This window comes from Sinohyriopsis cumingii, chromosome 11 (genome assembly GCF_028554795.1).
Source record: "Sinohyriopsis cumingii isolate HCF-2022 chromosome 11, ASM2855479v2, whole genome shotgun sequence".
In the NCBI taxonomy this organism is placed as follows: domain Eukaryota; kingdom Metazoa; phylum Mollusca; class Bivalvia; order Unionida; family Unionidae; genus Sinohyriopsis; species Sinohyriopsis cumingii.
Genome location: NC_142971.1, coordinates 47286276 through 47305610, shown reverse-complemented (window position 1 = coordinate 47305610; position 19335 = coordinate 47286276). Strand labels below are relative to the sequence as shown.

The 19335-nt window shown below is 35.2% G+C and overlaps 5 non-coding genes across 5 annotated transcripts; all 5 read left to right on the top strand.

The window, feature by feature from the left end:
* Positions 1-6328: 6328 nt before the first annotated feature.
* LOC149788397 (5S ribosomal RNA) lies at positions 6329-6447 on the top strand. Its single transcript, XR_016424723.1, has one exon. It is a non-coding gene; the product is annotated as a 5S ribosomal RNA (ribosomal RNA).
* A 3557-nt stretch (positions 6448-10004) lies between these two features.
* On the top strand, positions 10005-10123 carry LOC149788396 (5S ribosomal RNA). Its single transcript, XR_016424742.1, has one exon. It is a non-coding gene; the product is annotated as a 5S ribosomal RNA (ribosomal RNA).
* A 902-nt stretch (positions 10124-11025) lies between these two features.
* On the top strand, positions 11026-11144 carry LOC149788395 (5S ribosomal RNA). The gene has a single exon (XR_016424608.1). It is a non-coding gene; the product is annotated as a 5S ribosomal RNA (ribosomal RNA).
* Positions 11145-14706: 3562 nt separating this feature from the next.
* LOC149788394 (5S ribosomal RNA) lies at positions 14707-14825 on the top strand. Its single transcript, XR_016424741.1, has one exon. It is a non-coding gene; the product is annotated as a 5S ribosomal RNA (ribosomal RNA).
* Positions 14826-15727: 902 nt separating this feature from the next.
* On the top strand, positions 15728-15846 carry LOC149788393 (5S ribosomal RNA). The gene has a single exon (XR_016424607.1). It is a non-coding gene; the product is annotated as a 5S ribosomal RNA (ribosomal RNA).
* The last annotated feature ends 3489 nt before the right edge of the window (positions 15847-19335 follow it).

Genomic DNA, 19335 nt, shown 5'->3' with positions numbered 1-19335 from the left:
GTTATCTTTGGCGGAGTTGTGTTGGTCACGATCTGCTGGAGTAATTCTGTCATTATTGATACTTGTATCTTTAATACCTTCGTCGTATATTTTGGTTATCATTGAAAATTCGAAATCAGATATAATTCCATCACTGAGACTCGCTGATAACAACGAGGATAATTTCGAGTATGCTACCGTCGCTGTATGTAATTTTATTGTGTAATCGGATAACTTTTCGTTCGTACAAGTACATATTTTTTTTGTGATGATATTAAGCACACCTGCAATAGTTGTTGCTGCTGAAATACAAATAGTTACAGCTACTGGTGCCATCGTTGTCAACGCTGATAATATTACACCGGTTCCAGCAACAACAGCGGATACTGAATAAACAATCACATCAACGATAACCAATCGTCGTCGATATTTTTTTACTTTTACTGTATATTGATCAACTTGATCTTTTAGCGCCGCCTGCCATTCACGTGCTTGATTGTACCTGTATTGTGCACCGTCCATATATATTTTTATGCAGTAACCAATTGAGGTGTTTCAGCTACAAATTCCAAACACCACCAGAAGGATGTTGCGGTTAATTTCTTATCATCTGCTTCCAGAATAAATATTTCTTCGGTTCCGCTATTTAATACAACAGATACAACCCCGGAAAACCTGTCGGTGGAATGACGCCATGGAAACGTTGTAAATATTTCAAATTTTGCAGCACTAAACACAGACAACCTGTACACGCCAGTGACTGTTGCGGTATATTTGATAGTATTATTTTGCTGCGACCATGTTGCAAATCCCGATGATACCGTGCATACGATGTTTGTGATATGCCCGGGAGTTATTGCAGCTGGAATTTTAATCAAATTTGTTTTGTTGACAATCTCAGGAATTCCCGCTACGACGTCTTGCTGTGTTCGTTTGATCGTGTCTAGGTCAGTTTTGATATCAGAAAGTTTCATGTCAATGGCGCGTGGAGTACCGAAGAATTTATCTATGGATTCATCGGTTTTTTGAAAATTTCTTCGAAATCTTCCAAAAGCGCCCACGTGAACGTCATACTCAGCCCGTAACGTGGATAATTTACCGTCTACGGTGCCATAGTTGACGTCGACGTATTTTTTTGTTGCTGCGTCTTCGTCAGATGTTGGATCTCTTAAAACTACTATTTTGTTCCCGTTCATGCTAAGTTCACCCATCATTGTGTCACCGGTGTTTCTCACGCGATTAGCAACACTTTTTGCAATTTCATCTCTGATGGTTTTAAGTGACATACTTGAATCTCTGATTCTACCACCGTCAGTAAACACGGGAATATTATCCGTAATTGCACCGAGTACTCGCCGGACTATATCATTCCATTTGATATTGCTGGTTTTTAGTTTACCGTATCGATCCTGAAAAATAACAACTTCATCTGAGTCAACTCCAGCCAGGTTCATGATATCAGCGAGGTCATCCTTAGTCACATACTTCGACAGATCAACGTCGCCGAGCTTTTTCTTAACGCGTGAAGAAGATCTTCCGTAAATGTCAACCATTATATAAGATCCTTCGGATCTAAGATCTGTTTAAAACGCCTTACGCGCAACATATCGGTTGCTTGTATAATCGTGCACGACTTTATGTGGCGGCCTGGATGATTTTGATATAGCGTCGAGTACATTAATTACTTCACGGCCGCATATTGGCGGATCTGTCATTGTTTGTGTGGGTAGCGTTGAATACCAAACTTTGGAACCTCTGGTTGTTGCGTGGAGTGGTGCGACATACTTGATAAATTCAACAGGTGGAGCTAACCCGTACGAATCAAAATAAACAATTCCACGCGGGTCAACCGCGTATGATACCCAATGAGTACCAGGTCCAGAACGTTCATCGAGATTAATAATACCTGTTTCTAGTTTGTTTGGTTGTTTCGGTAATTGATCTCGCATAAAAACACCTCTAAAGGCAGATATTTTTAATTTTTTAGCGGCATTAAGTAAATCAAAATTTGATGCTAGAACGTCTAACGAAGTGATCCTGGAAGCCTTAGGCCTCTCCCCCAACGAGATCCTGGCAATCTTAAGCCGCGCCCCTTTTTTGTATCCTTGCCCTGTTGCTTTCTTTAGTGCCATTCCAGCGGCTGTTCCAACAGCACCTAACGCGGCCGCTTTTGCTACGGCTGGAGCAGCCGCAGCTATTAATGCCGGAATGGCCGCAAGTAGTGGAAATATACCACCCGTTTTAACCATGTCTTTGATGGCGCTCGGGGAGAGATGGAATTGAACTCCAGTTTTTGATTCTAGGGCTTTATTGAAATGTTTAATCTGATTATTTGTCAACGATAATTTGTTTGGACCACCAATAATATGATCTCGTTTTAGTGATATTTTAGTTCCGCATTTGTTGGCGGTTTTTGATTGAAGCTTTTTTACCTGACCGGGGGTCAGAGTAACATTAACATGACTATACGACATTTTTATATAAAATATATTTTTCTAAATAACACGATTAAATATTTTCCCCCGGTGCATCAACAACTCTCATTCGACCACTACCACCTTCAAGTAACATGGCTTTGTCGCTAAGTATGACCGCGATCGCTCTGTAAAAGGCACCAGCACCTGGCGGGGCAGTAACATGAGCTCGAAAGTGTATATCAACAACAGATTGTTTGGATAAATCAAGATGTTCTAGTGAAAAATAATAAATCGGATATAGACCTGTAAAATCTAGTTGTGATATTTGCAAACCGGTATCTATATTTTGATCACGTCCCATGAATGACATTAAACGATGATATGCGCGCGCTACATGATTTTGAACAAAATTTAGTTGTATATCCTCGGCTGGTTCTTGATGTCCATTTATCCGTAAGGAAACTTCATTAACTCCAAGGTTATCAAATATCATATGTGAACGTTGTTGATCATTTATCCTAGCATTATTTTGTAGTGCAATAAAAATATGTCGTGGTGCAGAAACACCCTGTTGTGATGCTATATGCCATGTAAATAAACCATTAATATTGCTTTGAGCAGCATCTGTGGTTACTGTTAACCATGATAGCAATGATTTACCGCCTTGATCCATAAAAGATAGTAATTTTTGTTCCTCAGTAATAGATGGAGTCATTACTGGCATCCACAATGAAAGTTTTGATATATTTACTTTACCAGCATCAGCAACACCAGCACCTCGCCAGATTGCATCATTATCATCACCTTTTCTTACGAGCACAATTGTGTGTTTAGCTCCAAAGATGACCTTTCTAACATTTCTGCAAAATCCAAAGATGTGAGATAATGGAATTGCACACGAAAAATTTCTATCATTTCCCGACAGCGCTGATCGGCGTGTTGCAAATCCTAGGTTGTAAGTCGCATTGACACTTTTTATAATATCAAAAGCAGCAGCTGGTCTGGCTGCGTGTTCAAAGTCAACTGTTTGTGGATCAGATGCAGTAACTTGAGGTGTTAGTAATTTAGTATACTGAACATGATCAGCGTTGTCAGTAATATCCTTGGCAAACATCATTGTTGGACCAGCTGATCTTGTAAAGTCGTCAGAATATCTCGCCAGACCAATTATTGTTGTAGCAACGTCGACATCATTCTGAATTGATTCAATATTTTTTCCATCAATCATGTATGTGGCGCCACTAAATAATGCCATGATCCCGTTGTTGACAAAACCAACACGCAAATTAGCAGCATATGCCGTATTAGCTACAACATCCGTTACAAGTCTACCTTCTACTTCAATAAACGCTTCAGCGGGCAAGAAATATCTACTTGTATCATGAACCTGTAATTCGATTCTCCCTCGCTGATTTGGTAGCCTTGCGTCATAAGAATAAAATTGATAATCACGTACCGACTCGTACTTAAGGACAGGTGCCTCCATATCAAATGCTGGGTCTGATTCGCGCCTGAACATTTTTATTATAGTTACCATTTTTCCAAATGATGATCATCGTCGACGAAGACCGCTTCCTGCTATTAAATTTGCTGTTATATTTTTTTCTGCTTCTTCAGATATCGCGGCTAGTTTTTGATTTGCAGCCTGATTTATTATTTTACTTACGTCTGCGGGCATCACCTCAGTACTTGCCAGTTTCACCGGTGGTTGTTGTTTTGGTCGCAATAATCGTGCTAGTCTTTCTTTGATCGCCGAGAACGCCTTACCAGCAACATTGACAATTGCACCAGGAGCTTTATCACGAACAATATCAATAGCCTTCATCGATAATTGTTTTGCAACAGGTGCTACTTTTGGAGCTATCCTCGTGAATAATCCCCGAATGACATCACCAAGTCCATCTCCGTAAATAACACTATAGATTGGTAATCGTGAGTTTACCGCACCAACCTGTGTGGGTTTACGATGATTATCATGCACAATCATCTTATTTTATTTACCATTTATCTAACAACTAGTCATCAGCAAGTTCATCAATAAGTTCTCGGTAAACGCCGATATCCATGATACCACCTTGAAATAATCGCCGACAAATATCAGCTGCTTCATTGGTTATTTCTGGTGAATTATTTCCGGCACGTTTTCCTCCTATGAGAACTTCTAACCGTGACACATCATTAATGATATTATCAGGACAAACAAAATTATTTCCCAGACCACTTCCCGTTGCTCCTTCTTCTGCTGTTTTCTTAAATAGTCTTAAGGGTGATCTTTCCTCTGCTGATTTTCCAGGTAGCTCTTTAGACCTTTTAAGTTCCGGCTTCAACCTTTGCTGCGGCGAAGAAGATTGCTGTTGTTCTATTTGTTGCAGAGGTGGAGGAAGCTGATACTGGGAGGACTCTCCTTGTCCTAGTTGTTCCCGTCTCCCTCTAAGTCTATTTACTTCTTCATTAAATCTTTTAAATTCTTGACCTCTAGCTTGTTTTTTATTGTAATATACGCGATATATCCATTTAATGAAATCATCATCATTTGTTTTTCCATAAAAGGGTTTTAAAAAATTAGATTTATTAGATATATTTTTTGATATCATCTCAGGTAATTTCTCTCTTTCAGTTTTTCTAATTTCCTCAACAACTCCTTCTTTAAATCTTGCAATTAATTTTAAGCTCTCTCCACCTGATTTGGATTTAGATGCAAGTTTCTCTCTCACATCGGCGACTTCAGTAAGAAGTTCTCCAATACCTTCAAGTATTTCCTCACCAACAGGTGGAGGTTGAGCTGCAGCTATGTCAGTTGGAAGGTCTCGTAAAATCTTCTTTGCCTGTTTAGTTCTTCTTGCTATTTTTTCTGATACCGGAAGAAGATCTTCTTTGATGACAGTTGTAACTTTCTCAGTAGCTGCAGTGACGGGTTTAAACAGTTTTTTAGTGTCTTCTTCATACTCAACTTTTGCTTCTTGCTGAGCTTGTAAATTTTTTCTAAATGAGTCTTTGACAGGAAGAAATTTTTTTATTGCTTCTAATCGTTCTCGAGCTCTTCTTGCAGTATGAGATTCTGGATGTATCATTTTATTATAACATAATAATTTAATTAATATCAGCAGAAGAGGAGCAGCAGAGAGGGTACCTACCAACGTTGGTCGTCAAAAAAATAAACAAGAAATAAATAAACACGTAGAGTACCTTATTTTTTCAGCTACTATTTCGAACTGGGGTTTCATTAGTACAATCGTCCATTACAGAAATAAAACATCTCAAGGAAAAGTTCATTTATAAAATCTTGACCTTTCTACGAGATGATTTATTTGTTTGTTTTATTTGTTTTGTCGGAATTCTATGGTCTGTTCACCCTCTCTGCTGAAGTGTGAAATTTAGCATCCCTTAGCGAATACTTCGAATATGGGTCATTGACAAAATAAATTGGTGTATAAATCTCTGTTTTGATTACAGTAAGTTTGGATGGATGTTCCCTGCTTCCACTTCCTTGCACTTTCTGTGTTTCCACAACTTTAACGTTTCCGAGCTGCAAGACGATATCCGTTTCAAATCAGATTCGAGTCCGTCTTTAAAGGTAGCTCATAGGCTGATGTCGATTATTTACCTATTGAATTAGTCAGTTGATACAAGATAAATAATAATAATAATAATGATAATGCCCAAAAACAACAAAAATGAACTGATTCTTCGTTTAAATGCATTGTTATTTAAGTCCATTTGAAGGTGTAAACCTGCGGTTAAGCAACTAATGTCCGAGTCCGAAAATGCCTGAACGACAAATCTGAATAATGTATGAAGGCAGTTTTATCTATATAAGTTTTAATCAGTACACTTTAATTACTAATTTTACACGGCACATAAACGTAAACGTCTGTACATCGGAAACGGTGAAGAGAGAAGCGAATATAAGTCTTAAATTTACATACACTTGTGTCTACGGCCATACCACGCTGAAAGCACCGGTTCTCGTCCGATCACCGAAGTTAAGCAACGTCGGGCCCGGTTAGTACTTGGATGGGTGACCGCCTGGGAATACCGGGTGCTGTAGACTCTAATTTTTTTTTTTCTTTTATAACTAAAAACAGTTGAAGTTTTTCTTTCTTTCTTTTATTGTAACTAAATTTACTTTCTTCAATATAAATAATAAATAGAGCAATTTCTAGACTTTCATTTTCTCTTTTTCCTTAACTTTCTTCAATAATTCGGATCCTAAAAAAATCAAGTATAGGACCTGAATATAGCAAATGTTGCTTCGCACTTCTCTGCTCTTGGTTTCGATCCTTACTACTGGAATATGCGATCATAGATGACCAGTATTTCTTATTAACAAATTCGGTTCAATTTATCCAGTTTCCTCTACTTTTACTACCACAACAAGCTGCCTCCTTTCACCTCGAAATACTTCCTTCAAGTTTCTTCTCATATATTCCTGGTGTAGTCTCTAGCGAAGAGTTGCAAAATATGCCATCAGTGTCTTTCATTTTGCATACTTATTTGTGGTATTTCTTATAAACTAATTGATTGATAAATATGGAATGTATGAATTGTGAGAATTTTTTTAATTAATTTATTGATTGATTGATTTCTTGTACAACAGGACCTCAGTCTGCCAGTGGGAAAATTGGCATCCTGTAGCGAATACTTCAAATATGGGCCATTGGCAAAATAAATTGGGTTATAAAATTCTGTTTTGATTACAGTAAGTTTAGATAGATATTCCATGCTTCCACTTTCTGTATTTCCACAACGTTAACTTCTCCAAGTTGCAAGAAGATATCCTTTGCAAATCTGATAAGATCCTATTTTTAAAGTTAGCTTATAGGCCGGTGTCGCTTATTTTAACCAAATGATAGGACAGAAAGAGGAATAATAATAATAATAATAACAACAACAATAATGTCCTGAACCTGCATTTTAAGTCAATTTCAACGTGGAATTCTCCCCTTATCTGGGTCAGAAAATGGATGAGTGACAAATATGAGTATCTGAGGCCAGTTTTGCTTCTTTTGGATTAGAACTTTGAATCAGTATACACTTTAGTTACTAATATTATACTGCACACAAACATTTGTACATCGGAAACGTTGAAGAGATGTGTGACTAATCAGCCCAAGAGTCTTGAAAACGCATCAAGACAACAAATTATGTTTTACAGTCGAAATGTTGTTCTCACTAGAACTGAAATAATTTAATTTCTACTTAAATGCCCGAAAAATTTACAATTAAAAATACAAGAAATGTTTTATACCTAGTCCCGCACAGTGACGTACATCTGATTCCCTGTACTCACCGAGAGCGTTCTGTGTCACATGGATGCATATCAAATGAAGTGAAAAGTAATGGAATACTCGCTTTTTTATTTATCCCTATGCATCGTGGTGCCCACACCACGATGAGACGCTGTTTCAATAAACCTTTTTATATATGTTCTTTACTGTTCTTCCTTTTTCTTCTTGCTTTATCATACTGACACACGAGAGAGAGAGAGAGAGAGAGAGAGAGAGAGAGTATGCAACAAAGCTCGCATAACTTTATCAGCTATTAACATTCATTGTACTTCTGTGTAATTTCATTTTTAACGCGTTATCCTATAACGATTGCAAACAAGGGCAAAAACTCTACTGATCTTACTCGATAATTATACCATACTGAATTATACCAAGTTTATCTCGTATAAACGGATCATATATATCCTGGGTCCCTGAGGGTGTTTTAAGATATGTGTGTGTCATTTGTGATATATATATATATATATATATATATATATATATATATATATATATATATATATATATATATATATATATATACGTTTGTGTGTGTACATACATACATACATAGAAACGTACATACATACGTGTATTATTTACATATAGTCTTAGATAATTTTAATTATTGGGATATGGTTTTTAGGTATCAACAGATACAAAGGAAACAAACGTTTCAATACATATAATGACATTTTCTTAAATTCTACATTGTATCATATTGTCCTGCTACTTGCTAGGCAAGCTGACTTTTATAAAATTTGCAAACTCCTTATATATATTTAAATTTACTTTTAGAATTCAACCAGAATATCAGTACAGATCAGAAAGATTGAAAATACTATTTCTTTCATGTGTATATATATATATATATATATATATATATATATATATATATATATATATATATATATATATATATATATATGAGAGAGAGAGGGAGGGAGAGAGATGGCGTGTTCTGAATGGTTTAAACAGACTCTAAATTACACTGATAAAATGTACATCAGTCCAATGGTTAACATGATAGATTTCTATCAAGCTGGTTGCCTTATTGTACCATTGAGCAAGACTACTCTCATTGCCTAACAAAACCAAGCAGTCTTTTGCCAGAACACTATAATGTGAACTTAGGCCATCTAAATCAAATTCCTATGTGAAATTTGCCAATATAAGCCAATACACTTTAATGCAAACTTAGCCAATCTAAACCAAATATCTTAATGGAAACTTAGCCAAAGACCTTAATGTGAACTTAGCCCATCTAAACCAATATACCATAATGTGAACTTAGCCCATCTAAACCAAGAAAAGAATAATGTGATATTGGCTCATATAAACAAAAACACCTTAATGCTATCTTAGCCAATCTAAATCAACCGACTTAATTTATTTTTATAAAGAATACAAAGTGAAAATTTAAATACTTTTCAGCATTATGAATGAAATCACAAATAGTCCATAAATGTTCTATGACAAGTCCAAAAGGGTAGTGTTCCAAATGAATGCCAGTGGTTTTCTGAATGAAGTCCAATTCTGAATGTGTTGATGTGCTAACAATCTTGACGTATGGCGATGATGTAATTTAGAATGTCCTTGAATGAATTCATAATAGTCCCAAAATAGCGATTTTTGATCTTTGGACATTTGTATTGGGGTGTATGGACATATTTGTTTTGCTTATCAAAACGTTGGAAATCGCCGACACCATGCGGTATCGGCATAGGGTAGCTGCTTACTAGCCACAGGGGGCTCGTATCATTGCTTACAGTGAAACTATCAGTCGTACATATAGTATAAAATGTATGACTGTCAGTTTAATTGTGAGCAACGATGCGAGCCCCTGTGCTTACTAGCCTGCCATGCAAACTTGACCGACCTTTCATCGAGATATACCTGCATGAAATCGGGAGAAATACGATTTATTTTCTCAGAAATAATTGCGAGTATAACATCATTTGTCGTTAATGAAGCTGACTGACGAAAGAAAACGACAACCTTGATGAAATTTGACACGGAACTCGCCATTGTATTACTATTCAAATGACTGCACAAATATGGCAACCTACATGTCAGTGACATCGGCGATCAAATAAGCTCTTGCTTCCTTACAGATTGAAACTGAAGGGATGTATTGTCGTAAGATGAGCTCTCCCCTGTCTCTAATATATATATATATATATATATATATATATATATATATATATATATATATATATATATATATATATATATATATATATATATATATATCTGTGTGTGTGTCTAATATATGTATGTGTGTAGTGTATGTAACGACGAAGAGACAACCTATATTAGTCTTAAATTTGTACGTACAAATGTCTACGGCCATACCACGTTGAAAACACCGGTTCTCGTCCGATCACCGAAGTTAAGCAACGTCGGGCCCGGTTAGTACTTGGATGGGTGACCGCCTGGGAATACCGGGTGTTGTAGGCATTTTTTAATTTTTTTTTGGGTTCCATCCTCACTGTGATGATATGCGATCATATATGGCCAATATTTCTTTTGTTCACAAATCTGGTGCAAATTTTTCAGTTTCCTCTACCTCCAGGATCGAAATGGGCCGCCTCGTATGCCGTCCAGATCCTCCAAATTTCTTCTGATATTTCGGATTCAGCATGTAGCGAATAATTGCAACGTATGCAATCGATGTCTTTCATTTTGGATACTTGTCTGTGGTATTTCTTATTCACTAATTGATAGATATATTTGGAATGTATTATTTTTAATTATTTTATTTACCTGTTTTTTAGCAGGGCACCAGTCTATCAGTGTGAAACTTAGCATCCCTTAGCGAATACTTCGAATATGGGTCATTGACAAAATAAATTGGTGTATAAATCTCTGTTTTGATTACAGTAAGCTTGGATGGATGTTCCCTGCTTCCACTTCCTTGCACTTTCTGTGTTTCCACAACTTTAACGTTTCCGAGCTGCAAGACGATATCCGTTTCAAATCAGATTCGAGTCCGTCTTTAAAGGTAGCTCATAGGCTGATGTCGATTATTTACCTATTGAATTAGTCAGTTGATACAAGATAAATAATAATAATAATAATGATAATGCCCAAAAACAACAAAAATGAACTGATTCTTCGTTTAAATGCATTGTTATTTAAGTCCATTTGAAGGTGTAAACCTGCGGTTAAGCAACTAATGTCCGAGTCCGAAAATGCCTGAACGACAAATCTGAATAATGTATGAAGGCAGTTTTATCTATATAAGTTTTAATCAGTACACTTTAATTACTAATTTTACACGGCACATAAACGTAAACGTCTGTATATCGGAAACGGTGAAGAGAGTAGCGAATATAAGTCTTAAATTTACACACACTTGTGTCTACGGCCATACCACGTTGAAAGCACCGGTTCTCGTCCGATCACCGAAGTTAAGCAACGTCGGGCCCGGTTAGTACTTGGATGGGTGACCGCCTGGGAATACCGGGTGCTGTAGACTCTAATTTTTTTTTTCTTTTATAACTAAAAACAGTTGAAGTTTTTCTTTCTTTCTTTTATTGTAACTAAATTTACTTTCTTCAATATAAATAATAAATAGAGCAATTTCTAGACTTTCATTTTCTCTTTTTCCTTAACTTTCTTCAATAATTCGGATCCTAAAAAAATCAAGTATAGGACCTGAATATAGCAAATGTTGCTTCGCACTTCTCTGCTCTTGGTTTCGATCCTTACTACTGGAATATGCGATCATAGATGACCAGTATTTCTTATTAACAAATTCGGTTCAATTTATCCAGTTTCCTCTACTTTTACTACCACAACAAGCTGCCTCCTTTCACCTCGAAATACTTCCTTCAAGTTTCTTCTCATATATTCCTGGTGTAGTCTCTAGCGAAGAGTTGCAAAATATGCCATCAGTGTCTTTCATTTTGCATACTTATTTGTGGTATTTCTTATAAACTAATTGATTGATAAATATGGAATGTATGAATTGTGAGAATTTTTTTAATTAATTTATTGATTGATTGATTTCTTGTACAACAGGACCTCAGTCTGCCAGTGGGAAAATTGGCATCCTGTAGCGAATACTTCAAATATGGGCCATTGGCAAAATAAATTGGGTTATAAAATTCTGTTTTGATTACAGTAAGTTTAGATAGATATTCCATGCTTCCACTTTCTGTATTTCCACAACGTTAACTTCTCCAAGTTGCAAGAAGATATCCTTTGCAAATCTGATAAGATCCTATTTTTAAAGTTAGCTTATAGGCCGGTGTCGCTTATTTTAACCAAATGATAGGACAGAAAGAGGAATAATAATAATAATAATAACAACAACAATAATGTCCTGAACCTGCATTTTAAGTCAATTTCAACGTGGAATTCTCCCCTTATCTGGGTCAGAAAATGGATGAGTGACAAATATGAGTATCTGAGGCCAGTTTTGCTTCTTTTGGATTAGAACTTTGAATCAGTATACACTTTAGTTACTAATATTATACTGCACACAAACATTTGTACATCGGAAACGTTGAAGAGATGTGTGACTAATCAGCCCAAGAGTCTTGAAAACGCATCAAGACAACAAATTATGTTTTACAGTCGAAATGTTGTTCTCACTAGAACTGAAATAATTTAATTTCTACTTAAATGCCCGAAAAATTTACAATTAAAAATACAAGAAATGTTTTATACCTAGTCCCGCACAGTGACGTACATCTGATTCCCTGTACTCACCGAGAGCGTTCTGTGTCACATGGATGCATATCAAATGAAGTGAAAAGTAATGGAATACTCGCTTTTTTATTTATCCCTATGCATCGTGGTGCCCACACCACGATGAGACGCTGTTTCAATAAACCTTTTTATATATGTTCTTTACTGTTCTTCCTTTTTCTTCTTGCTTTATCATACTGACACACGAGAGAGAGAGAGAGAGAGAGAGAGAGAGAGAGTATGCAACAAAGCTCGCATAACTTTATCAGCTATTAACATTCATTGTACTTCTGTGTAATTTCATTTTTAACGCGTTATCCTATAACGATTGCAAACAAGGGCAAAAACTCTACTGATCTTACTCGATAATTATACCATACTGAATTATACCAAGTTTATCTCGTATAAACGGATCATATATATCCTGGGTCCCTGAGGGTGTTTTAAGATATGTGTGTGTCATTTGTGATATATATATATATATATATATATATATATATATATATATATATATATATATATATATATATATATATACGTTTGTGTGTGTACATACATACATACATAGAAACGTACATACATACGTGTATTATTTACATATAGTCTTAGATAATTTTAATTATTGGGATATGGTTTTTAGGTATCAACAGATACAAAGGAAACAAACGTTTCAATACATATAATGACATTTTCTTAAATTCTACATTGTATCATATTGTCCTGCTACTTGCTAGGCAAGCTGACTTTTATAAAATTTGCAAACTCCTTATATATATTTAAATTTACTTTTAGAATTCAACCAGAATATCAGTACAGATCAGAAAGATTGAAAATACTATTTCTTTCATGTGTATATATATATATATATATATATATATATATATATATATATATATATATATATATATATATATATATATATATATATGAGAGAGAGAGGGAGGGAGAGAGATGGCGTGTTCTGAATGGTTTAAACAGACTCTAAATTACACTGATAAAATGTACATCAGTCCAATGGTTAACATGATAGATTTCTATCAAGCTGGTTGCCTTATTGTACCATTGAGCAAGACTACTCTCATTGCCTAACAAAACCAAGCAGTCTTTTGCCAGAACACTATAATGTGAACTTAGGCCATCTAAATCAAATTCCTATGTGAAATTTGCCAATATAAGCCAATACACTTTAATGCAAACTTAGCCAATCTAAACCAAATATCTTAATGGAAACTTAGCCAAAGACCTTAATGTGAACTTAGCCCATCTAAACCAATATACCATAATGTGAACTTAGCCCATCTAAACCAAGAAAAGAATAATGTGATATTGGCTCATATAAACAAAAACACCTTAATGCTATCTTAGCCAATCTAAATCAACCGACTTAATTTATTTTTATAAAGAATACAAAGTGAAAATTTAAATACTTTTCAGCATTATGAATGAAATCACAAATAGTCCATAAATGTTCTATGACAAGTCCAAAAGGGTAGTGTTCCAAATGAATGCCAGTGGTTTTCTGAATGAAGTCCAATTCTGAATGTGTTGATGTGCTAACAATCTTGACGTATGGCGATGATGTAATTTAGAATGTCCTTGAATGAATTCATAATAGTCCCAAAATAGCGATTTTTGATCTTTGGACATTTGTATTGGGGTGTATGGACATATTTGTTTTGCTTATCAAAACGTTGGAAATCGCCGACACCATGCGGTATCGGCATAGGGTAGCTGCTTACTAGCCACAGGGGGCTCGTATCATTGCTTACAGTGAAACTATCAGTCGTACATATAGTATAAAATGTATGACTGTCAGTTTAATTGTGAGCAACGATGCGAGCCCCTGTGCTTACTAGCCTGCCATGCAAACTTGACCGACCTTTCATCGAGATATACCTGCATGAAATCGGGAGAAATACGATTTATTTTCTCAGAAATAATTGCGAGTATAACATCATTTGTCGTTAATGAAGCTGACTGACGAAAGAAAACGACAACCTTGATGAAATTTGACACGGAACTCGCCATTGTATTACTATTCAAATGACTGCACAAATATGGCAACCTACATGTCAGTGACATCGGCGATCAAATAAGCTCTTGCTTCCTTACAGATTGAAACTGAAGGGATGTATTGTCGTAAGATGAGCTCTCCCCTGTCTCTAATATATATATATATATATATATATATATATATATATATATATATATATATATATATATATATATATATATATATATATATATATATATATATATGTGTGTGTGTCTAATATATGTATGTGTGTAGTGTATGTAACGACGAAGAGACAACCTATATTAGTCTTAAATTTGTACGTACAAATGTCTACGGCCATACCACGTTGAAAACACCGGTTCTCGTCCGATCACCGAAGTTAAGCAACGTCGGGCCCGGTTAGTACTTGGATGGGTGACCGCCTGGGAATACCGGGTGTTGTAGGCATTTTTTAATTTTTTTTTGGGTTCCATCCTCACTGTGATGATATGCGATCATATATGGCCAATATTTCTTTTGTTCACAAATCTGGTGCAAATTTTTCAGTTTCCTCTACCTCCAGGATCGAAATGGGCCGCCTCGTATGCCGTCCAGATCCTCCAAATTTCTTCTGATATTTCGGATTCAGCATGTAGCGAATAATTGCAACGTATGCAATCGATGTCTTTCATTTTGGATACTTGTCTGTGGTATTTCTTATTCACTAATTGATAGATATATTTGGAATGTATTATTTTTAATTATTTTATTTACCTGTTTTTTAGCAGGGCACCAGTCTATCAGTGTGAAACTTAGCATCCCTTAGCGAATACTTCGAATATGGGTCATTGACAAAATAAATTGGTGTATAAATCTCTGTTTTGATTACAGTAAGTTTGGATGGATGTTCCCTGCTTCCACTTCCTTGCACTTTCTGTGTTTCCACAACTTTAACGTTTCCGAGCTGCAAGACGATATCCGTTTCAAATCAGATTCGAGTCCGTCTTTAAAGGTAGCTCATAGGCTGATGTCGATTATTTACCTATTGAATTAGTCAGTTGATACAAGATAAATAATAATAATAATAATGATAATGCCCAAAAACAACAAAAATGAACTGATTCTTCGTTTAAATGCATTGTTATTTAAGTCCATTTGAAGGTGTAAACCTGCGGTTAAGCAACTAATGTCCGAGTCCGAAAATGCCTGAACGACAAATCTGAATAATGTATGAAGGCAGTTTTATCTATATAAGTTTTAATCAGTACACTTTAATTACTAATTTTACACGGCACATAAACGTAAACGTCTGTATATCGGAAACGGTGAAGAGAGTAGCGAATATAAGTCTTAAATTTACACACACTTGTGTCTACGGCCATACCACGTTGAAAGCACCGGTTCTCGTCCGATCACCGAAGTTAAGCAACGTCGGGCCCGGTTAGTACTTGGATGGGTGACCGCCTGGGAATACCGGGTGCTGTAGACTCTAATTTTTTTTTTCTTTTATAACTAAAAACAGTTGAAGTTTTTCTTTCTTTCTTTTATTGTAACTAAATTTACTTTCTTCAATATAAATAATAAATAGAGCAATTTCTAGACTTTCATTTTCTCTTTTTCCTTAACTTTCTTCAATAATTCGGATCCTAAAAAAATCAAGTATAGGACCTGAATATAGCAAATGTTGCTTCGCACTTCTCTGCTCTTGGTTTCGATCCTTACTACTGGAATATGCGATCATAGATGACCAGTATTTCTTATTAACAAATTCGGTTCAATTTATCCAGTTTCCTCTACTTTTACTACCACAACAAGCTGCCTCCTTTCACCTCGAAATACTTCCTTCAAGTTTCTTCTCATATATTCCTGGTGTAGTCTCTAGCGAAGAGTTGCAAAATATGCCATCAGTGTCTTTCATTTTGCATACTTATTTGTGGTATTTCTTATAAACTAATTGATTGATAAATATGGAATGTATGAATTGTGAGAATTTTTTTAATTAATTTATTGATTGATTGATTTCTTGTACAACAGGACCTCAGTCTGCCAGTGGGAAAATTGGCATCCTGTAGCGAATACTTCAAATATGGGCCACATTGGCAAAATAAATTGGGTTATAAAATTCTGTTTTGATTACAGTAAGTTTAGATAGATATTCCATGCTTCCACTTTCTGTATTTCCACAACGTTAACTTCTCCAAGTTGCAAGAAGATATCCTTTGCAAATCTGATAAGATCCTATTTTTAAAGTTAGCTTATAGGCCGGTGTCGCTTATTTTAACCAAATGATAGGACAGAAAGAGGAATAATAATAATAATAATAACAACAACAATAATGTCCTGAACCTGCATTTTAAGTCAATTTCAACGTGGAATTCTCCCCTTATCTGGGTCAGAAAATGGATGAGTGACAAATATGAGTATCTGAGGCCAGTTTTGCTTCTTTTGGATTAGAACTTTGAATCAGTATACACTTTAGTTACTAATATTATACTGCACACAAACATTTGTACATCGGAAACGTTGAAGAGATGTGTGACTAATCAGCCCAAGAGTCTTGAAAACGCATCAAGACAACAAATTATGTTTTACAGTCGAAATGTTGTTCTCACTAGAACTGAAATAATTTAATTTCTACTTAAATGCCCGAAAAATTTACAATTAAAAATACAAGAAATGTTTTATACCTAGTCCCGCACAGTGACGTACATCTGATTCCCTGTACTCACCGAGAGCGTTCTGTGTCACATGGATGCATATCAAATGAAGTGAAAAGTAATGGAATACTCGCTTTTTTATTTATCCCTATGCATCGTGGTGCCCACACCACGATGAGACGCTGTTTCAATAAACCTTTTTATATATGTTCTTTACTGTTCTTCCTTTTTCTTCTTGCTTTATCATACTGACACACGAGAGAGAGAGAGAGAGAGAGAGAGAGAGAGAGAGTATGCAACAAAGCTCGCATAACTTTATCAGCTATTAACATTAATTGTACTTCTGTGTAATTTCATTTTTAACGCGTTATCCTATAACGATTGCAAACAAGGGCAAAAACTCTACTGATCTTACTCGATAATTATACCATACTGAATTATACCAAGTTTATCTCGTATAAACGGATCATATATATCCTGGGTCCCTGAGGGTGTTTTAAGATATGTGTGTGTCATTTGTGATATATATATATATATATATATATATACGTTTGTGTGTGTACATACATACATACATAGAAACGTACATACATACGTGTATTATTTACATATAGTCTTAGATAATTTTAATTATTGGGATATGGTTTTTAGGTATCAACAGATACAAAGGAAACAAACGTTTCAATACATATAATGACATTTTCTTAAATTCTACATTGTATCATATTGTCCTGCTACTTGCTAGGCAAGCTGACTTTTATAAAATTTGCAAACTCCTTATATATATTTAAATTTACTTTTAGAATTCAACCAGAATATCAGTACAGATCAGAAAGATTGAAAATACTATTTCTTTCATGTGTATATATATATATATATATATATATATATATATATATATATATATATATATATATATATATATATATATATATATATATATATGAGAGAGAGAGGGAGGGAGAGAGATGGCGTGTTCTGAATGGTTTAAACAGACTCTAAATTACACTGATAAAATGTACATCAGTCCAATGGTTAACATGATAGATTTCTATCAAGCTGGTTGCCTTATTGTACCATTGAGCAAGACTACTCTCATTGCCTAACAAAACCAAGCAGTCTTTTGCCAGAACACTATAATGTGAACTTAGGCCATCTAAATCAAATTCCTATGTGAAATTTGCCAATATAAGCCAATACACTTTAATGCAAACTTAGCCAATCTAAACCAAATATCTTAATGGAAACTTAGCCAAAGACCTTAATGTGAACTTAGCCCATCTAAACCAATATACCATAATGTGAACTTAGCCCATCTAAACCAAGAAAAGAATAATGTGATATTGGCTCATATAAACAAAAACACCTTAATGCTATCTTAGCCAATCTAAATCAACCGACTTAATTTATTTTTATAAAGAATACAAAGTGAAAATTTAAATACTTTTCAGCATTATGAATGAAATCACAAATAGTCCATAAATGTTCTATGACAAGTCCAAAAGGGTAGTGTTCCAAATGAATGCCAGTGGTTTTCTGAATGAAGTCCAATTCTGAATGTGTTGATGTGCTAACAATCTTGACGTATGGCGATGATGTAATTTAGAATGTCCTTGAATGAATTCATAATAGTCCCAAAATAGCGATTTTTGATCTTTGGACATTTGTATTGGGGTGTATGGACATATTTGTTTTGCTTATCAAAACGTTGGAAATCGCCGACACCATGCGGTATCGGCATAGGGTAGCTGCTTACTAGCCACAGGGGGCTCGTATCATTGCTTACAGTGAAACTATCAGTCGTACATATAGTATAAAATGTATGACTGTCAGTTTAATTGTGAGCAACGATGCGAGCCCCTGTGCTTACTAGCCTGCCATGCAAACTTGACCGACCTTTCATCGAGATATACCTGCATGAAATCGGGAGAAATACGATTTATTTTCTCAGAAATAATTGCGAGTATAACATCATTTGTCGTTAATGAAGCTGACTGACGAAAGAAAACGACAACCTTGATGAAATTTGACACGGAACTCGCCATTGTATTACTATTCAAATGACTGCACAAATATGGCAACCTACATGTCAGTGACATCGGCGATCAAATAAGCTCTTGCTTCCTTACAGATTGAAACTGAAGGGATGTATTGTCGTAAGATGAGCTCTCCCCTGTCTCTAATATATATATATATATATATATATATATATATATATATATATATATATATATATATATATATATATATATATATCTGTGTGTGTGTCTAATATATGTATGTGTGTAGTGTATGTAACGACGAAGAGACAACCTATATTA